At 41.1% G+C, this 21,336-nt stretch overlaps 2 long non-coding RNA genes across 2 annotated transcripts in view; both read right to left on the minus strand.

The window, feature by feature from the left end:
* LOC122456343 overlaps window positions 1-21,336 on the minus strand; it is a 220,883-nt gene that overhangs the window by 67,713 nt on the left and 131,834 nt on the right. The gene's annotated exons all lie outside the window — the stretch shown is intronic.
* LOC122456347 lies at window positions 2,709-18,128 on the minus strand. Its single transcript, XR_006275218.1, has 3 exons — window positions 17,925-18,128; window positions 2,985-2,995; window positions 2,709-2,721 (listed from the first exon to the last, which is right to left on the minus strand). It is a non-coding gene; the product is annotated as an uncharacterized LOC122456347 (long non-coding RNA).

Consider the following 21,336-nt stretch of genomic DNA (forward strand, 5'->3'; position numbering starts at 1 on the left):
GAATATGGATCAGCACTTTAGGGATACAACAGGTTACAGCCAGCTGCTCTCATTGGAGGCACTACTGAGGGCACCAGAAGAAGCACCCATGACCTCAACAACACATTATCACTAAGCCATGCTCTACCCGGGTGCATATACTGTACTCCCAACTTCAAATTCTCATTTGCTGAACTGAGGGGAGAACAAACATCTCTAGTTAGTCCCATTTTTTGCTGTTGTGTGGGCTGATGTCCTTCTACATATCTGCCACTAGAAAGCTATAATAATCTAGCCACTCCCACTTGCGATCCAACTAGGATTACAACCTCCCTGATGTCATCTGATGTCACCCCTTCCCCAGCATTTATATTTTACCCTGTATTCTATGCTATGGTTTTATGCCAGACATGCCACTAAGGAATCTAATTACCTGCAAGTCCTCACTGTTAGGAAATCTTCTTGATATGCAGTCTACACTTTCCTTTGCTCCTTCTTAGTCCATTATTCCTAGCTGGACCATCCTGAATTATTTGTCACCTTCTTTAATGTTTACAAAGAAAGATGAGCCTTGAACCAAACCCAGGAATGAAATCCTGACCCCACTAAGGTCAATGGCAAAATTTCGCCTGACTTCATAGGGACCATAATTTCATCCAGGATCTGAACACCCACGAACTCAGGATTGTCAGGATCCAGATAATAATTTTGCTGGTCAGTCCCATCTCTGGTGCATACCTTTCAGGAAACCTTTCAGTAGATGGTTACGTCCCCCTCAATTGGTTGGGTACAATAGAGTACTGGGTTGGGTTGGGTACAGGAAAGACACTTCAGGGAAATGCCCCTATTAAATGGACCCAGGCACTTTGGAGAATTCTAGTGTGTGATCTGCCTGACAAGTCAAATAGCAACCTATTATCCTTTCATGGGTGTCGGGGGACTGAGATAGAGAACATCCCAAAGTAGCTAGCAGTATCTTCTCCAATGGAGATGATGCACTCAATTTCCTAACACAGCTGGTGAGTGGAGAGAGCGCATTGCCATAGTGCAAAAGCACAGCTCAAACAGCTGTCAATGAAGGTCACTTTAAAGCAATCTGATTATGCATCAGGCCTTCTAAGGTGCCACATGGTGGCTGAAGAACTACGAAAGAAGGCACAAAAACAAGGGAAAATAATGCTCTCGAATGTTCAATTTTTTAAAACAAAAATCCTATGGCTGCTTTAGGGAAGTTTTTCAGTGCATAATATGAACAAGGGAGCGCTGGAATTATTCTCCTTCCAGAACACAAACAGAAAGAGAGAAGGAGAATGAAAACAGGATTTTGAAGTGACAAGAGAGGTAAATCTAAGTGGAGATGGTGGCTCCAATCAATTTCCTTTAGCTGACTTGAGAACTCAAGGAAGTCATCAGAATCTTTTTTGTTTTTTAATCCCACGAGAGGGAAAACAACTGAGAATCAGCCAGGGCAAGCAGAGAAGCCAATTCTAAACTGTCTGCGGGGCTCCAATCAACCATTCCCAAGGATTAATATTGTAACAGAGCTATACTCTTCCAATTTTATTGAAAGAAGGAAATGCATAAGCAGAGATCAATGTACCAATTACCCCACATAAGTAACTGAACCAGTGTTCAGACTGATGGAGTGTGATGTTATCTAATTAAAATATAATCATGCACAGCATTATTGCTACAACTGTTATATAATTGCAACAAATGTGTATGTGAATGGTAATTAGGGTCATTCAATGCTAGATAGGCTAGAACTTTGAAGTGCAAACCTGTATTGTTAGAGAATTAGAGGTGATATTAATTGTGTGTATCTTAGATGCTAGCCATATAAACGGACAGTTCCTGTCTGTCACTATAACTATTAATTCAGAGCTCAAAAGGGAATATTACCATTTAGAGGAATCTTGGGTGAAATAATGTCATTATCTATATGTCTCTTTGAAGTTTGTGATTGACTGCCTAATGGATAAATTGCCCTATGTTAATTTGTGTAACTAATTACTGGTGATGTTTAGGAAATAGAAGGTTACATCAAAAGCCTATTGTTTATCCAGGACTGTAAGGTCAAGTGGATTCTAGAACACTGTATAAAAGACCCTTGGGTCCTGATCCTATCATCACAGATCTGCTGAAGCTTCATTAGGGGAAGTTGGAGTCACAAGATTGAGATCCCAGTCCTAAGATGGAACACCCTGAATAGAATATTGGGCATTGGACTATAACCTACAGACTAAATTCTAAAAGACCCCTTTACAACTACAAAGCTCATCATCTCTGCTATGAATCTGAACCTCAAGAACTGAACTCATGTCTGTATGTATATTGATCTTTTAGCAATACTCTCTCTCTCTCTCTCTCTCTCGCTTTTCTTTTTTAATAAATTTTAGTTTCATTAATAAGAATTGGCTGTAGGCATGCATTTGGGTAAGATCTGGAATATTCATTAACCTTGGAGGTAATGTGTCCAATCCTTTGGGATTGGTAGAACTTTTTTATATGATGAATAAGATTTTCATTAATCCTCATCATATCTGATGTGGGTGTCTAGGTGAACACCTGAGGCTGGGTTATTTTAAGGGAACTGTGTTCTTGACTTCTGAATAACCAATGAGGTAATAAATAAACTGTTATGCTGGCTTGGCAAATCTAAGTATTGGAATATCCACCCACTTTTTGGGGATTGCCTGCCCCATTCTTTGCAGTTCACCCTAATTGAGCAACCTCAGCTGGCTCCCATGGGATTCTGGTCACATGGAGGCTCTCATCAAGAGCATGATACATTGGGGTCTCTTCTTGTTGGACAAATCAGAAACACGTCTCCCTGGCTTTGCAAATGATAAAAACTGGAAATCCAAGAGCAAAAAGAACTACAATGAGAAACAGGGAGCTTCCTCCATGCTTTACCCCACTCAGCAGAGCTATGATGAGGAGAGAACCATCAGTTTATTTTCCTTTGGGTAACAGTACAATCTTAATCTGGTCTCATCCTGCACAACAGTCCAACCTACACAGTCCAAAATAAAAAAAAACAGGCCAAATTCTTTGCAAATGTAAATTGACGCAGTGCCATTGACTTCAGCAGACAACTTGGCTCACACAAGTGCAAAATACTAACATGGCTGCTAATTATAATCCTCCTTGGCCCTGCCACCCTTTTTGTGCTGCCTTTCCACCTAAGTCTCAGCTCTTCTCTTGGTTCAAGCCTCTATATCCAACACTTACAAACTTCTGCAGCCCAGAAGCACTTATTTGTTTTACTGAACCGATAGTGCCATAACTCTCAAATGCTTCAGGATTTAAACACACAATTTTGCTTGCCCTATCCTCAGATGTTCCTCATTTAATCTGAAAAGCTGGGGAATGAATCTCATCAAATTCTCTCTTTGTTCAGATGCATTTCAAATGTGTAGCTTGCTGAGACTCAGCTTGCTAAGATTCCCCCCTCCCTTTTTTGGAGCCCCCTGATCTGCATTCCCCTTCACCTCGGAGTTCAAGCTAAAACTGCAGAGGTTTCAACACTCCAATGTTTGCAACCCAAGTTCATGTGAAAGGAAACTTGCAACTTTAGACTCACTCCATAAGACAATGTGTTAAGCTGGAAAAATACGCCCCCTGGCCGACACCCTGAGAGCGAAGGGCTACGAGGTGCAGATGGATGCCCTGATTGTAGGAGCCCTGGGCGCTTGGGACCCCTGCAATGAGCATGTGCTGAGGACCTGCGGGATCGGTCGACGGTACGCACGGCTCATGCGGCGCCTCATGGTCTCGGACAAAATCCGATGGTCCAGGGACATCTACATCGAACGCATCACCGGCCACCGACAGTACCAGGAGGTGTGAGCCCGTACAACATTGTGCATCAACCATGGGAAAGGGACTGAGAGACTTTTTTTTTTCATTGGACCATATGAACTGGAACCATAAACTCACTGAACATTAAATCCCACCAAATGAGAGTAGATCCATCCTCATCATCGTATCCGCTTATTATACTCCACACCTGAACATAGCCATTATATGGACAACATACCCTCATATCTCAATGTCTGTACTTTGACCCGTTAAACTTTTACCCCCAATCAGGGAGATTGCAGATTATGTATTCCTTACGCCACCCGCTCCTAAACTGAACTTCGCACCCCTTGATAATCTGTACCTTATTCCCCGATAACCAGAAACTTCTATGCCTAAACTCTGTACTGTTTTCTTTTTACTTCAACATTATCTTAATAAAATTATTAAATCTATGCGCTAATATGGAAAGATGGGATCACAACCTTTATGATCCTACTCCACATCCACAGGCCTTTGCCACTTGAGCAAAAGGCACTCTACAGCTGTAGGGACTGAAAAACTAGTACAGAGCAGGCATTTAGGAAGCTGGAGAGAGCAAGGCAGCATAAAGTGTTCCATACACTTGCTTGTTGGCTTGTAACAGATTCAACCTTCCAGCCAGAATTCTCCCTAATGTATCTTTGAGAAAATTTCATTCCCCCTGGAAATATCTTTTTTAAATGTCACAAAGAGAATAAACAGCAAGTAGCAAATAATATCACTCATCAGCATGACATCGGGATGGAGAATACCAATAATGCAAAGAAACCTGGACCCCAGAAACCCTTGGGCCAGATCCTCAACTGGTGTAAATCCACCTGGCTCTAGTGATTTTGATGGAGTTGGACTGATTTACACTGGTTGGGAATAATGACCCCTATAATCCAATATATAGTCTAAGGAACCTAGCACTGTATCAGAAAATCAAACTAGTTGACGGCCCCCTTTTATCACTTCAATTTCTGTAAGCAAATAGTTGCCCACCACTTGTTTGAACAACTAAACAAAATAATTACAAATGCATGTTATTCTACAACTGCATATTAATGAAGGGTTGGGGCCAATTAATCATTACACCATCAATATCTAATTTGCATAGAACTATTCTCTTTAAAGACTCCACGTTTGGGGTGACAGGGTTAGCTCATTGATTATGTAAATTCAGCATTAAGCTTTACAGAAGTGGTCAAAAGAAATAAAAAGCCTTGTCTGTTTCCAGGCAAGTCAACATCCTGCAGCTATTATGCAAGACAACCTAAATAAATTAATACATAAATAAAGGCTTGATGTGCAAATACATTTCAAAAGACTGGGCTCTATCTCCTGCTTGGGAACATAGATCTGTAAAATTCATTTTTAATCAAATTCTACAATGCCATGTCCCAAACATCACTAATAAAAGAGGAGCTCAAAAATCAGTATTACTCCTTGCTACACCACTCATACCAGAGGAATATTTCCCTCTTAAGGCAAACATAACTCCCACAAATGTTATTGGGAATAATACACATCCATGAAGGGAACAATGAATTTTCTTTATGACTCTGAGTATTAATTCTCCTGTAGGTTTTCTCTGGATGAACATTAGTTTCTTAAGTTAGTAGTTTTATTCTTAAACTATTCTGACATGATGAATTTTTGCACTCATTTCTGTCATTAGGATAACTCTAGAATTGCAATACCTTTTCACCAGATAGTAGCACAATTAAATAAACTGGGCTGTGAAAAAAACAAAGCATGCAGCTCTAATCACTTCCAACTGGCTCTTTGCACATACATCCCACACATGCTGCTGCTGTTGATGTTAACACAACACAGCTCTGTTCTGCTGGTTAACTGCTGCTACACAGCCAGCAGAGGGAGCACAAAACCACTGTGCTTATGTGATCCTACTAAAAGAGAAATGATGATTTTGCTGATTCTAATTTCTTGGGGGATCAAGAGTGATCATGTTTTACTTTCAACATGCACTAGACTCATATTTTTACCGGGGCTTGGGAGTAGAAGGTGTTGTGTGTTAACTTTTAGGAATATCTTTTCCCATCCATGCACACTGAAAAGACATCAGAAGGTGTTTCGAATACCAGGAACTCCACCAGCAAAATACGTAGTAGAGAATGCCATGGACTTTTCATGGTGCATTCTGTGCAAGGCATCTCAGTCCACAATGTGTCATATCCTGCACGCACTGTATACTTATATAATGTCAACCTCTGCAGAGAGGGCCTTTCAACACCAAAATGGGGACAGGCAAAGAGGAGTGAGTTTAAAGAGTAAGCAGCACTCTCTGCTTGAAAAAGCAAACTATGCTGATTCAAAAAGAAAAAAAAATGTTTTTCAAAAATGCCTGTGGGTAAATTTGAGCTGCCCACAGCTCCCCAGTGGCAGCTAGAGCTTGCTGTTGAGCCATTTATGTGGATTTCAGTCAAATTCTAATTTTAGTGTTCATTAAACATGGGTAATTCCCAAGCCAATCCCTGCATCACCTCGTATACATAATACCTCTGCAATATAGGTCATCCAGGCTTAAAAAAACAGACACTGGCATCAAAGTGCAAACATTTCATTATAAGTATTAAGTTTATAAATAATTATGAACTTATAAATCTTTTCAAGATGCAGTATAATTGCAAATATTTAAATAATTTTAGAATAGATCCATCCGGCTCAACTTGTATTTAGCTCAGACAATCCAATTCCTTCCCCAGACCCAAAGAGCTCAGTGTAGCTTGAAAGCTTGTACCTTCCACTGTCAGAAGTTGGTCCAATAAAAGATATCACCTCACCTTGACTCTCTGATACATAGATAGGTATTTATACAACTGTGGGTGTGCAGGTATCTACTTGTGGACCCAATTCTTAGCTGAGCCAGAGCTCTGTTTGGCACAGCTGGGAGGAGGGAGGAAAGGTATCTGGAGTGCCAGAGTTTCTGGGCGCTCAACACTTCAGAGACAGATTTTCAGAAATGCTGAGCACTCACTCCTGTTATTGAAATCAAGTGGAGTTGAGGTTCTTCAGCACTTGATAGGATTAGGCCCCGAGTCTGTAAAGTAGCCGAAACCAGGCAATTTGGGGGACTGTCCAGGAGATATTTTATACGGCTGTCTTGGCAGACAGATGCCTGTGTAATTTCAACCTGCCTTGTGTTAGAAGATGAGAAGAGCCTGGCCTTCCATGAGTGGCTTTCTGCAGCGATTAAAGGATTTACAGGCAGTGTAAATGGCAGACTAAGTGTGGCATACCTGCTTTAACAGATACAAAGTATTACTGAATTCATGAAGTATTGCACAAAGCGTTACTGAATTCACCCGACCTATCACACGGAGTTGGGATTAGACAATTCATTATGTTCTGCCAGATAATTATAGTGTTTGGTACAGTTTATTAAAAAAAGGAATATATTTTTCTTATCTTTGTTCTGAGACCAGTGTGTGGGAAGAGAGAGGGAAGGCTTTAGGCTGGGAAAGGCACCTATATGTCACTGTGGTCTGGCAAACTGCTCCAAATGTTCACATTTCGGTACCTAATGTTAAGCACTGGAATCCACAGGCAGGCACTTAGACATTGATTTTCAAAGCACAAAGGGCAGTTAGAAAAGGAGTACTTGTGGCACCTTAGAGACTAACAAATTTATTAGAGCATAAGCTTTCGTGAGCTACAGCTCACTTTGAGCTGTAGCTCACGAAAGCTTATGCTCTAATAAATTTGTTAGTCTCTAGGGTGCCACAAGTACTCCTTTTCTTTTTGCAAATACAGACTAACACGGCTGCTACTCTGAAACAAAGGGCAGTTAAATCCCTTTTCTTTAGCTGGCTACTTCACCTTTGAGAATTTTGCCCCTGGTTCATGTCCAGGGGTGGAGGCTACAGCTAACAGTGACCTCGATGCAAGAATAGATGGAGAAGTTTTTGCTGCAGTGCTGGCTCACTAGCCACTAGTCTAGAGAGGTCCTTGATGATAAGTATAGTGTGGTAAAATGTGGTTTGTCATAATTCCGTTAACTTCTTGATGCCTACCACATATTATATAGCTTACATGCTTGTATGATTCCAACCTACCTTGTCTATCACATGCTGATGGCAATTTCCAATATCTTGGGTTCTAAAGGTAGATCTGCCACAAATATCCTCTACATGACCTATTACAGTAACATCTCTGATCCTTGGCTTTGCCATGCATAAATCGGGAACGTCAACAGTGGTGGTGACCACCTTGTGCAAAGTCCTAGTTCAAGCAGCCTGCATCATTCCTGGACCTTTGCAGTGGTTACTTAAATCAAATTTTGAAAAAGCAAATCCCATAAACATAAATGACTCAAAGAGTCTTTGGACCACAGGGCTTTTGTCTGATAGCAATTTCAACTATCAAATGTTCTACCATTCATGTTAAACTGACCCAAAACAAAAATGTTTTTATTTTGAACAACTAAATATTTCCTTTTCCCAACAGAAAATAGAAAAAAGTGGCAGAATCAAAATTTGCCTTCAGGAAATTTCATATTTGTGGAAACCCCATTTTCCATAAAGAACATTTTGACAGAAAGTTCCTGAGCAGCTCCAGTGAGATTCTTTAATTTATCCTACCTAGACACTCCAGAATGTATGAAGTCACTTGTTTATACAAATTCATAATCCTTCTATTTTTGTATTACCTAAGTGGGTATGTTCTTTATGAACATACCAAGGCTGCTTCATCAGTGCTTTGCACCTGCAGGGTCATTTACACCAATTTGAAGTTGGTATGAAATGCTACCATTCTGGCTTGCAATGTTTTATACTCATTTTGCACTTATGTAATGGTTACACCAGGTGATGAACAATGCTGATTCAAGCCCACTGCATTTATATTCCTAGGGTGAAATCTTGGCCCCATTAAAGTCAATGGAGTTTTGTCATTGATTTCAATGGAGCTAGGAATTCATCCCTAGTAACCAACACCACTTTATTTATCCCACTTTGTCAATTTGACTGTCCTTTGCCAATTAGAATCCAATATTCTCCTTCATCCCAAAAGCAGCAGACTCAAGAAACCTTAAAAAACTACTCTTACCTTGTGAAATTAAGACACGGTCATGATCTTTTAAAAATGAGCAAATAAGTGAAGAACTAGGTAACTTTAAGTAAAAAAGCCAAAAAAAAAATGAAAACACACACACACAACCACCACCACCAAAAATCCCACTAAAACCCCCTTGGACAGGGGAAGAAATCACACCTTTGGTGTGCTAATTCCAAAAGTTTCTGAACCTTGATAGTAGCTGTTTCCCAGCTCCTGTGACCTTGATAAGCACTGTTCCCTTTGGGCATGCCAATACTTGTAGAACTGGGAATGCAATAGGAAATGGATATGGATAGAATGAAAGTGATTCAGTTGTCCTTTTCACACTCTCTCAGTGAGATGTTGAATGTGTTTGAATGTGATCCATCAAGACATTGATCCCTTGGGGAATTGGAGATGTGTAAAGAAACTTTAAGTGCTTGCAAACCAGATCTACCTATAGGAGAATGTACCAATCAGTATACTAAGAAGATACATATATTATCAATAGTCTCGTGACACAGGAAAAGTTACAACAGAGGTGAGTGGAAATCAGATGTGTCCTGGGGCATTAAAGGTTATATATTTTGTCGAAATAGAATTTCTCCTTCAGATGTAACATGCCAACTATTCTTAGTGGTGGTATTTTTAACAATCTTGCATTAAAATCCTATGAAAGAAAATGTGAAAGCAATATAGAACAATACTTTTAATAGACCATTTTATGAAACACACTGTACATACAGTATTATTTTTTAAAGCTGCCAAACTTCACAATTAAAACAAAAATGAATGATTAATCATAAGAATGTTTGGCTTATGTTCAAGACCTAAAGAATTAAATCAAATTCCCTAAAAGCCACTGCTAAATGAAGGAAATGAAGAGGCTGGCCCTAGCAGTGAAGTCTGTCACCAGTACAGACTTTATCCAGCTTAAGCCATTTCATTCTTTGATCAGAAAAGAGAATAAACGGCTTGAGTGGGTATATTATAGAAGGCTGGTGAGTGCCTCGGCTAGGATGGCTGCAGGTTCTGAGCTCCTCTGAGGAGTAATCCTGACTCCCTCCCACCTGCACAAACTATGGGGCCTGATCTTGCAGACACTTGCAACATAGTGTCATGCCTACTATCAGGAGTAGCGCTGAAGTGGAAGGGATCACTCACAGCAGTAAGCACTACACACTTCGGGCTAGTTTGGGAGTTTACTCTCCACTTATCGCAAGATGCAGCACATTGCTATCTTGCCCCGGGAGCAGACCTGGGAATGAATTTGTGACACAGTTTCTTCCTTGGTTCCCCCCCCACTCCTTGTTCCAGGGCTCAGGGTACATACCAGGATCAGATTACATCCCCCACCATGCTCTCTCAGATGTGCTAGCTCGCCAGAGCACTGGGAGTCAGGCCTAATCCCAACCCACCTTTGTGGGTAGAGAAATAGCAGCCCAGGAGAGGCTGTCTTACCCCCAGTGCTGTGAATTGCCGAGTGGGTATTCAGCACTTGGGAGTCAGGGAGTGCCTTCAGTTTTCCTAATCTGCTACTTGGCATATAGGGCAAGCCAGGATCTTGCCCATAAAGCCCAATCCCTCTCCCACCCAGGCCAAATAGTGATACACTTACTCACACTGAATAGTACCTTACACCAGAAGATATGGAAGTCAGTGGGACTACTTGTGAAGCAAGGTACTACTTAGTGTAAGGGTGTCACAACCTAACCACTAGGATTAATGGCATAACCTCATTCTCTTAGGGTGCTAGGCCTTGTCTGCTCATGGTAGTGGACAGTAATAAGCGTTGGTAGGATCACAGTATAGTTCACAACTAATTTTTCCTCCAAAATGGGTTTTATTTAAAGCAAAACAAAACATTCTGCTTGATTGCTTTATGTATTTATTTTTGGTAGCTTTGATTTGTGCTGTGCTTGTTATTTATGATGGAATAGGAATTCAGTGATGGAGCTTTGGATTTAATTCAGATCTCAATTTAATTGGTTAATTTATCAGTTATCTTTGTAAGGAACCTGGAAAGATCCAGCACCGCATTCTCATAAACAAATGGAGCCCCTGACCATGAAAACGGTGATGCTGCTCTTGGATTACCAGATGGGATCTCAGAATGCTTTTGGCCCACAGAGCCACAGGTTTTCAAAATATATGGCTACTAAGATTTCATCAGAGCTGGCAGGACTCCAGAAAATGCTTTGGACTGTACAGTGCATTGATCAACATACTGTATCGACTGAGCAGATGGCAGTTCAGGAGTTCACAATGCTCAGGTTTCCATCTGAGGCAGAAGCTGAATCATGTCTCAGCAGTCCCAGCAGGCTGTGACTAGGGATAGAATGCTGTCTTCTACTTGCACTCGTGGAGGGGAGCTAGCAGCTGTGGAGATGGGCAGCAGTGTGTGGAAGGAGGGTGCCCTCTTCTCTGCAGCATTCTCTCTCTCTTTCTCTCTCTCAAGCCCACAGAAGCTCCTCTAAAATCATCACAAGTGGTTGTGATTCCTCAGCTGGGGACCCAGAAGGTCTGCGATTGGACAGAGTGGAACCCAAGGAACAAAAACACCATATATGATGTGCTCCCATCTAAGCGTAAAGAGTTTCTGAGGGGAAATCTGCATTTGGGCAGCATTAACTCTCCCACTGAACTTTCACAGTGGGCAGAGATGTGTGAGGGACAGCCATGGGTAACATTGTTCCTGAGCTCCCCTGCAGAAGTGGTCAAGAAGAACTAGCCTCTTTATGATACCACCCCTATCGCTGCAGCCTGAATAACCCCTGGGACCTAGAACTCCGTGTGGTTTCCAGACCAGCCTTCTTCCCCAGAACGCAAAGTTAGAAACCCTTCCCCATGAGGAAGTGAACAGGAGTCAACAGAATGGAAAGTCTGTAAGGTTTACCTCCTGGGTGTTCCCAGAAACCTTTTCCCCTCCAGGGATAAGGGATGAATGAGGAAGAAGCAGCTGAGCTGGCCATTGGTGAATTGAGGCTGACTAGTTTTTCTCTATGGTTACAAAAAGAAAAGGAGTACTTGTGGCACCTTAGAGAATGCATCCGATGAAGTGAGCTGTAGCTCACGAAAGCTTATGCTCTAATAAATTTGTTAGTCTCTAAGGTGCCACAAGTACTCCTTTTCTTTTTGCGAATACAGACTAACACGGCTGCTTCTCTGAAATCTATGGTTACAGTTAGTCAATTTTGACTGTTCTCTGAAAACACATGAAGATACCAGGTCCAGAGTCAGGAAACTGCGAACCACTAATCTACAGTACTTAACTATGAATTTCCCACTGGAGAAGTTGAGACCCTGAGCTGAAGCCAGGTCCCTTTAATCAAGTTGGACATTAAAGGCTTCCTCCTGAAAACCCTTACTGATACGAGTGGTCCAATGAAGTCAATGAGGCTTCTCATGTAAGTAGGGTCCAGTGACACAAGTAAGGATGTGTGAAATCAGGCTCAGGAAATACCCACCCCAAGCTTCGCTGTTGCTACTACAAGCCATGGCAATATTTGAAGAAGAATGAAATCAGAGACCTTTTGAGATGCTAAACACGGAACTGCCCATTCTCATGGATACCTTGTTCTTATAGTGCTGGGCTTGGCCTAACAATTAAAGCTGGTTTCAGTAACCAGTAGGAAAGCAGGAGTTTATTCTCCGTGTTCCATCTGTAGTGAAAATTAACCCTGGCTTAACCAATACACAATTTGATATCGTTCTTGGGTTAACTTTTCAAGAGCACAGAGGAAAACCAGGGAAACCAGCAAACACACACAGCAAATCCTGAGAGTTATTAGAGCAAGGACTCTGATAACAATATGCTAATACACTCCATCATGATAGTCAAGAGTGGCTTACACTTTGGGGTGCCTTCATTTATGGATGCCACACCTGAGACACCTTAGAGAGAGCCCTGGTTTTCAGAGGGTGAGTGTTCAGCACTTTCTGCAAATCAGGCCTCATTTAGGCATTTCAAGTTGGGCCCCCCAAGTCACTCTTGAAAATTGTGACATATGGGCCTGCTCCTGCAATCCTTCAACATCCAATATTCTCACTGAAGACAATGCCTGAGTGAGGGACGTAGATCAACGCCAAGATGGATGATGTATAGATGGTGCGGCTTGATTCTGGTCCCACTGAAGTCATTTGCAAAACTTCCATTCCCAGTAAGGGAATAATTCATTGTTAAAAGAACTGCTGCCCCCACCTGGACTTTCCCATCTTCCCTTAAATCAGCTGATATGAAACACAGGCTTTTTGTTTTCTCCACTAAAAAGGAGTTGGGGGGAGGAAACAGATTTTTCCAGAAATTAAATAGCAAGTTGTGTTATATTTAGGGGGTTAGATGACAGGAGGTATCACATTTGGAAGTGCTCACTTGATCAAAGAGCCCTAAAAGGATTCAGCAGCATTGAGAACTATATATCAAATAGGATTATGACAGAATTAAGGGACTGAGCCATTTATAATTTAGGGCAGTCTCCCTCTTTGAAGCCTGCCTTAGTAATTGATCCATTTTTCTATAAACCAGAACCATAGCATTGCATGAAAAAATCTGCATCTATTCCAAAACTATTAGCTTTATACAAAATAGTTGGGGGGGAAAGGTAACATTAGTGTCTGATACTAGAATTTTCACATGAAAAAGAAAATAATTATGACATTTAAATAGAGAGAACATTTTTCCTATCACTTTTACCGTGTCCAACAAATTCTCTTCTGCAGCATGTCAAAGCACCTGTTGTGCATTATGAAAACATAAATCACACAATAAATGTAAAAAATATTGTTTTTGTGTTACACGAATAATAAAAAAAGATGCAAAAGAATCAGTAGCATTTATTTCGCTTCTTGTGACATTTCCATGGTACCGAGGGGAAACCTAAAGGTACATTCACAAATCAATCCAGCTATCCCTAACTCACATGAGTAATTCTTACTTCTGGGAATAGTCTCCTTGAGTAAAATCTTGGCCTTGTTTAAATCAATGGCAAAATTCCCATTGACTTCAAAGGTACCAGTATTTAATTCACCCCTTTACTTCAACTGGACTAGTGAAGTCAAGATTCCTTATCTGAGTGAGAAGTTTATGGGATCCAGACGTTGTACTGTACATGTGCATAGAAGCAGGCCTGATTTTCCACTGCTTTGTCACACGTGTCATCAATTACACCTCTGCAAATACAAAAGGGAGATAGACTACTAACTAGTCAGAAGGGTGCCAATTCACAGCTGCTTTGCTCAAGTGTAAATGATAGAACAAGCTGCAACACAATCAGAACATAAGTCCATTGCAGCACTACCAGAAAAATACATAAAAACTGTTTTAAAAATAATAATTCCAAAGTGTTCTGGGGAAAATATATACATATTTATATACATACATATATATAAATGTATATGTATAAATATATTATATATATATATATAAGCCTGCCAACCTGAGTCAAAAAGATGTTCCTAGCATGGGCTTTGGTTTAAGAAAAAAAAAAAATAAAAAGATCAGCAAGCTAACATTTAGACTGAAAATGAACTACAACATGAAGAACCATTTCTCATTTCATCACCATGCAGCTTGCAAAAATTCCAAACCAATGAATCCACAAACTCTACAGACAAATCCTCAAAGACTTGAAGACAGGATACTATATCACTCTTCCCTCCAATCCCACCCTCTTACTGGACACTAAATATAAATGTTTGATATATCTACTCATGAAAGATTTGAAAATAATCAAAGACCTTAAATATCCTGGGGGAAAGCATACCGTGGTATGAGCTAAAGTACTTTCTGACCACAACTAGCCTGATAGGCAGCAAACTAAATGTACAAAAGAATTTAAATTCAAAATTAAGGGTTTGTTTGGCATTAAGGCAGCCCTATATTTGTTAATTTATTAGAAGCATTCGGCTAATAGAAGGAAAAGAAGGAGGAATTCCAAACTTCAAAACCATATACTCAGCAAAAGCTTTCTCAGATTTCAAGTCACTTTTTATTTAATGTAATGAATGAGGATTCTGTTGAATCTATCTATCCATGTATCCATCCACTGGCACATTGCTCCCAGCCCCTATCTTTGTAATGGGCTAGATCCAAACATAACCAACTTTGGTATGTTTGAAATTCCAAATCTGTATACCAGGGTTGCGAGTTGAGCCTATATCTTAACTTTAGGCATTTATGCTGCACTATATTCATTGTAGTATCCAGATGTGTGTGTGCACTTGTATCTACATATAAAACAGAAATAATTTAATATTATTACAGAGTACACACATACAGAAATTCATACCAACTTGAAACTTGACAGAGTTGTTAATACTGAAGATGGTTCATAATTTACTCCGTTATCCATTAAATATCTCACCCCTATATTTATAGGATACTTCTTTAGCTGAACTGCTTTTTGAACAGGAGGGCTTTCTACTCCTCCTATTTGTGTGAAGTTCCAAGAGGTGCAGTAGAACTGTTATATTCTTAGCAGACTAGGTTTGTGTGTGGACACACATATATTATATGTATATATGCATATGTACGATCTTTAACTGTAAATTGTCCTTGCAGTGTAGTTATAATCTGTGCATTAATCCCGCACACAGTAACAGCCACATGCAGTTTTAAATCCAGCAAAATATAATTTATTTTGCATAATGAAATATAGTTCACCATTTTCAGAATTAACTCTGGGCTCAATCTTGTACCATTAAAGTTGATGGAAGTTTCACCACTGACTTCAGTGGGAGCAGGAACAGGCCCTAAAATGTCTAGTGTGCATTCACACTGAGGTCAGGTGTTTCCGTGGGTGAGAATTTGCCCTGCTTCTGTCAGCCTATGTTTACAATGAAACAGCTCTGCTTTTTTAATGGAAAATATGCACATGCATAGTGATAGCAGAATAGATCAGCTTATTCAGTATGATGGGCTGAATGGCCTCATGATGCAAAAACAAAAGGTGATTCTGAGCCTACGTTTATGTTTTTCCTAAATCATGAAACATAGGGACGGTCACTCAAACTCTGTTCAATTTTGTTACCTTTCTGGATAAACAATAGGTACTTACTATTCCTTTGGATCCCAGTCCAAAGTCATCCCGGAAGTCAGTAGAGCCCACTGACATCAGTAGAGCCCAGCCAGGGCTTGGTCAAGCCTGACCTTAAAAACCTCTAAAGAAGGAGATTCCACCTAGGTAACCCATCCCAATGCTTCACCACCCTCCTAGTGAAAATTTTTTTTCCTAATATCCAACCTAAACCTCCCCCATTGCAACTTGAGACCATTACTCCTTGTTCTATCATCTGGTACCACTGAGAACAGTCTAGATCCATCCTCTTTCGAAACCCTCCTTTAAGTAGTTGAAAGCAGCTATCAAATCCCCCCTCATTTTTCTCTTCTGCAGACTAAACCATCCCAGTTCCCTCAGTCTCTTCTCATAAGTCATGTGCTCCAGCCCCCTAATCATTTTTGCTGCCCTCCATTGGACTCTTTCCAATTTTTCCACATCCTTCTTGTAGTGTGGGGCCCAAAACTTGACACAGTATTCCAGATGAGGCCTCACCAGTGCTGAAGAGAGGGGAATGATCACGTCCCTCGATCTGCTGGCAATGCTCCTACTTATATAGCCCAAAATGCCATTAACCGTCTTGGCAACAAGGGCACACTGTTGACTCATATCCAGCTTCTCCTCCACTGTAACCCCTAGGTCCTTTTCTGCAGAACTGCTGCCTAGCCACTCGGTCCCTCGTCTGTAGCAGCATGGGAATCCATCCCCCGGTCTAGTTAAGGGTAAGCAAACATCATTTGGCCTTCCATTAATTTCTTTGATTAATTCTCCCTTAAGCCCTGTTCTGAGGGTTTAAATGGAAGTCCATGATGCATAGGCCTTATCTTGGCCTTTTGAACAGGGTTACATTTTTTCCTTTGTGCACAGTACTAAGCAAAATTATGAAAACAATCCATTTTTAGGCACAATTCAGACACAATTACCATAGACTTCATCATAGCTCAGTCTAGCGGATCCAATCTAAATCAAAATCAGCACAAACCTTGCATTGCATTTTGTCTACGTCATAACCATTCCAAAATATTTAAATAGGCTTAAGTTTCAACTGTATTTACAGTCACAAAATAATAGTTTTTGTCAAGCCAGTTCATCCCAAATAGTGAAAGGCCAATCAGTGTGTTGCTGAAATCATTCTGTAGGTTTAGTTAATTAATACTGTAATCTAGTTGTTTGTTTTAAAATCAAGTTGAACTTTAGACATTTTAAAAAAGGACTTTGGAAACAGCACAAACCAGAGAGCCTGGCAAAACCAAGAGGTGGCTTCAGTTTTGCAAAACCTCCCCACTCAAAGTGTTGTTTAGTAAAACAAAATCCAAATGCAGAGGTAAGTGAGAGCCAGGTTCCATTTTATCCAAATCTCCAAAGTTCAGAAGGAAGATGAAGTACAGATAAATGGTTCCAATGCTAGCTCACACTTACATATCCTAGGCCAGGAGTGGGGTTGAACATCTGTGAGAGCACACAACTCTTTGCCCCATGTGCACTCCTGTGCAGAGGGCAACCAGAATCCTCGGGTGAAAACACAGCCCCATTGAAATCAGTGGCAGTTTTGCCTTTGCTTTCAATAGAGGCAGATATTCACCCACAGCATTTCCACCCCCTTGGGTGAATTCACACCTGTGCAGAGAGTCAGCACATAAGAACATAAGAACAGTTATACTGGGTCAGACCAATGGTCCATCTTGCCCATCTTCCAACAGTGATCAATGCCAGGTGCTTCAGAGGGAATGAACAGAACAGGTAATCATCAAGTGACAAGGTAATCATCAAGCACAAACCTATACACCACTTATATTCAACATAAGTGGTATCTTGAAGGTTTAAGTAGTGTCCAGTCCTTGTGTTAACCCTTTGTATAATGCAAAGTGCAGGGAAACATTGTTATTATCTAAATTACAGCAGCACCAAGCGGCCCCAGTTAATATCAGGGTCCCATTGTGGTAGGTGCTGTACATAGAGTAAGAGAAAGATACAGTCTTTGCCCCAATCTGAATAGACAAGACAGACAATAGATCCACTTCCTGGACACTATGGTGCTAGTAAGCGATGGTCACATAAACATCACCCTATACAGGAAACCTATTGACCACTATGCCTATCTACATGCTTTCATCCAGACCACACCACATGATCCATTGTCTACAGCCAAGCTCTACGATACAACCACATTTGCTCCAACCCCGCAGACAGAGACAAACACCTAAAAGATCTCTATCATGCATTCTTACAACTACAATACCCACCTGCTGAAGTGAAGAAACAGATTGACAGAGCCAGAAGAGTACCCAGAAGTCACCTACTACAGGACAGGCCCAACAAAGAAAATAACAGAATGCCACTAGCCACCACCTTCAGCCCCCAACTAAAACCTCTCCAATGCATCATCAAGGATCTATAATCTATTCTGAAGGATGACTCTCACAGATCTTGGGAGACAGGCCAGTCCTTGCTTACAGACAGTCCCGCAACCTGAAGCAAATACTCACCAGCAACCACACACCACACAACAGAACCACTAACCCAGGAACCTATCCTGGCAACAAAGCCCGTTGCCAACTGTGTCCACATATCTATTCAGGGGACACCATCACAGGGCCTAATCACATCAGCCACGCTATCAGAGGCTCATTCACCTGCGCATCTACCAATGTGATATATGCCATCATGTGCCAGCAATGCCCCTCTGCCATGTACATTGGTCAAACTGAACAGTCTCTGCGTAAAAGAATAAATGGACACAAATCAGATGTCAACAATTATAACATTAAAAAACCAGTCGGAGAACACTTCAATCTCTTTGGTCACTCGATTACAGACCTGAGAGTGGTTATCCTTCAACAAAAAAACTTCAAAAACAAACTCCAGCAAGAGACTGCTGAATTGCAAACTGGATACAATTAACTTAGGCTTGAATAGAGACTGGGAGTGGATGGGTCATTACACAAAGTAAAAGTATTTCCTCTTGTTTATTCCGCCTCCCACCGCCCACTGTTCCTCAGACGTTCTTATCAACTGCTGGAAATGGCCCACCTTGATTATCACCATAAAAGGTTTCCCCCCTCCCCCCCCCCCGCTCTCCTGCTGGTAATAGTTCACCTTACCTGATCACTCTCCTTACAGTACTTGTGGCACCTTAGAGACTAACAAATTTATTAGAGCATAAGCTTTCGTGAGCTACAGCTCACTTCATCGGATGCATTTGGTGGAAAAAACAGAGGAGAGATTTATATACACACACACAGAGAACATGAAACAATGGGTTTATCATACACACTGTAGCTTCAAAAACAGACTACAGTGTGTATGATAAACCCATTGTTTCATGTTCTCTGTGTGTGTGTATATAAATCTCTCCTCTGTTTTTTCCACCAAATGCATCCGATGAAGTGAGCTGTAGCTCACGAAAGCTTATGCTCTAATAAATTTGTTAGTCTCTAAGGTGCCACAAGTACTCCTTTTCTTTTTGCGAATACAGACTAACACGGCTGCTACTCTGAAATCTCCTTACAGTGTGTATGGTAACACCCATTGTTTCAAGTTCTCTATGTATATAAATCTCCCCACTGTATTTTCCACTGCATGCATCCAATGAAGTGAGCTGTAGCTCACAAAAGCTTACGCTTAAATAAATTTGTTAGTCTCTAAGGTGCCACAAGTCCTCCTTTTCTTTTAAAAGAAGCATAATTACCCGCAAAGTACAGTTGGGGACCGAAGTCCAGAGAGATTAAGTGACTGCACCAAAGTCACACAGAGGGCAGAGCTAGGAACTGAATCCCAGTCTCCTAAATCTGTATCCAGTGCCTTAACCACAAAACCATCCCTCCTCTCTAGCAATAGCCTGGCACAGATGAGTGGCTGCACCACAGTGCCCCCTGGTGGCCTTGGTCAGTGCAGCATGCAGCCCCTCAATTCCATTCCCCTTCTTGGATCACCAAATGAACTCCACACAGGGGTTTTTCCAGTCCAGTCACAACAGCCCTCCTTAGGGTCTGATTTATTAACAAAGTTCCAGACTAAACACGAGCCTTCCCTCCTAGCCTTCAGCTAGGTACAGCCCAAGCGCCCTTGTCCTTCCTGCCTTAGCAGCCTACTCCCAACCCTTCCTAGCTGGAGCAATTCCCCTAGTCTGAGTCTTCCCTCACGCAGGAGCCTCTCTCTCACTCTCTGCAGTCTCACTACAGCCTCCTGAGCTTCCCTCTTACTGCAGCCACCTTCTGTCCTTCAGAGAAAATTGGCTGATTCTACTCAATTGGAGTTCACTCTGTAGTTGGCTCTCCAGCCCAAAAGCAAGCCACCTTATTACACCTGGCTAGAAGTGCCACACATCCCCACAAGCCATGCCTGGTCTCCCAAAGCCATGGCTTTGTTCCCTTATCCCCTGTACATGCTGTCTGGTTATCCTAGCCTGACATTGGATATATAACTTATCCCAAAAACAAGGGGTAAGAACCACTTTAGTGAGTGCCCCATACCAAGATGTCCCTTAAACCTTCTGCCTGTTCAACACTCAGCAGGCAGAATGCTCTCTGCCACTTCAGCTGGCAAAATGCATCTTTGCCCAAAATGGCTCGAGTTTTAAAAGCCATGATCTTGCCCTATAGATTTAGGGCTTTAAAAACTTTTGCTTAATAAGGCATATCATCAAGAAGACATATTTTTTTTTACATTTCTTGAGCAATCATATTTCTTACAGGAAATTGACTAAAAATTACAGTGACGGATAAATGCTGCCTTGAAAACATTCACCGATGCCTGGAGCTGCCAATATTGCAAGTGACTCAGGCCTACTGTAATTTCAAGCAAAGAGGAATCAAAACACAATGGACATTAGCATTCTAAAAGATGGTGTTTGGCTTTAAAAACAAAACAACATTCTAAAATCAACCTTGCATAGTTTAAATACAATATTCTCTGAAGTAGGCTTTGATTGTATCATCTGGGTGCTGAACTAAATCACTGAAAGATACAAATAATGATGCTTTTTTTCTCCTTTGCATAAATGTATCTGGGAGAAAAAAAAAAAACTTAGAGATAAGTTAATGTTGCAATCAGGGTAGAACACTTTCCACTCCAAAATGTCAAAGCCACAGAATCCTTAGCTGGTATAAATTGTCATAGCTCTATAGAAACCAAAGCAGCTACTTCAATTTACAACAGTTGAGGATCTGCCCCTAGGAAGGTTACAAACACAACACAACTAACCATATCAATGTACAAGCCAGTGAAATATAGTCATGAAAGGAGGCTGACAATATAAATAGCACAGGACACTACAGCTTCCTGTTATTGTTAACTGATTTTCCCCCCCTTCTTGATTTTCATAACATTGAATAGGATATAAATCCCTAGTCTGGGAGATTGCCAGAGATCTACCATCACATAAATGTCTTTAGGTTGTGTCTTGGTGTGAATGAATCTG

Source organism: Dermochelys coriacea, chromosome 12, assembly GCF_009764565.3.
Source record: "Dermochelys coriacea isolate rDerCor1 chromosome 12, rDerCor1.pri.v4, whole genome shotgun sequence".
In the NCBI taxonomy this organism is placed as follows: Eukaryota; Metazoa; Chordata; order Testudines; family Dermochelyidae; genus Dermochelys; species Dermochelys coriacea.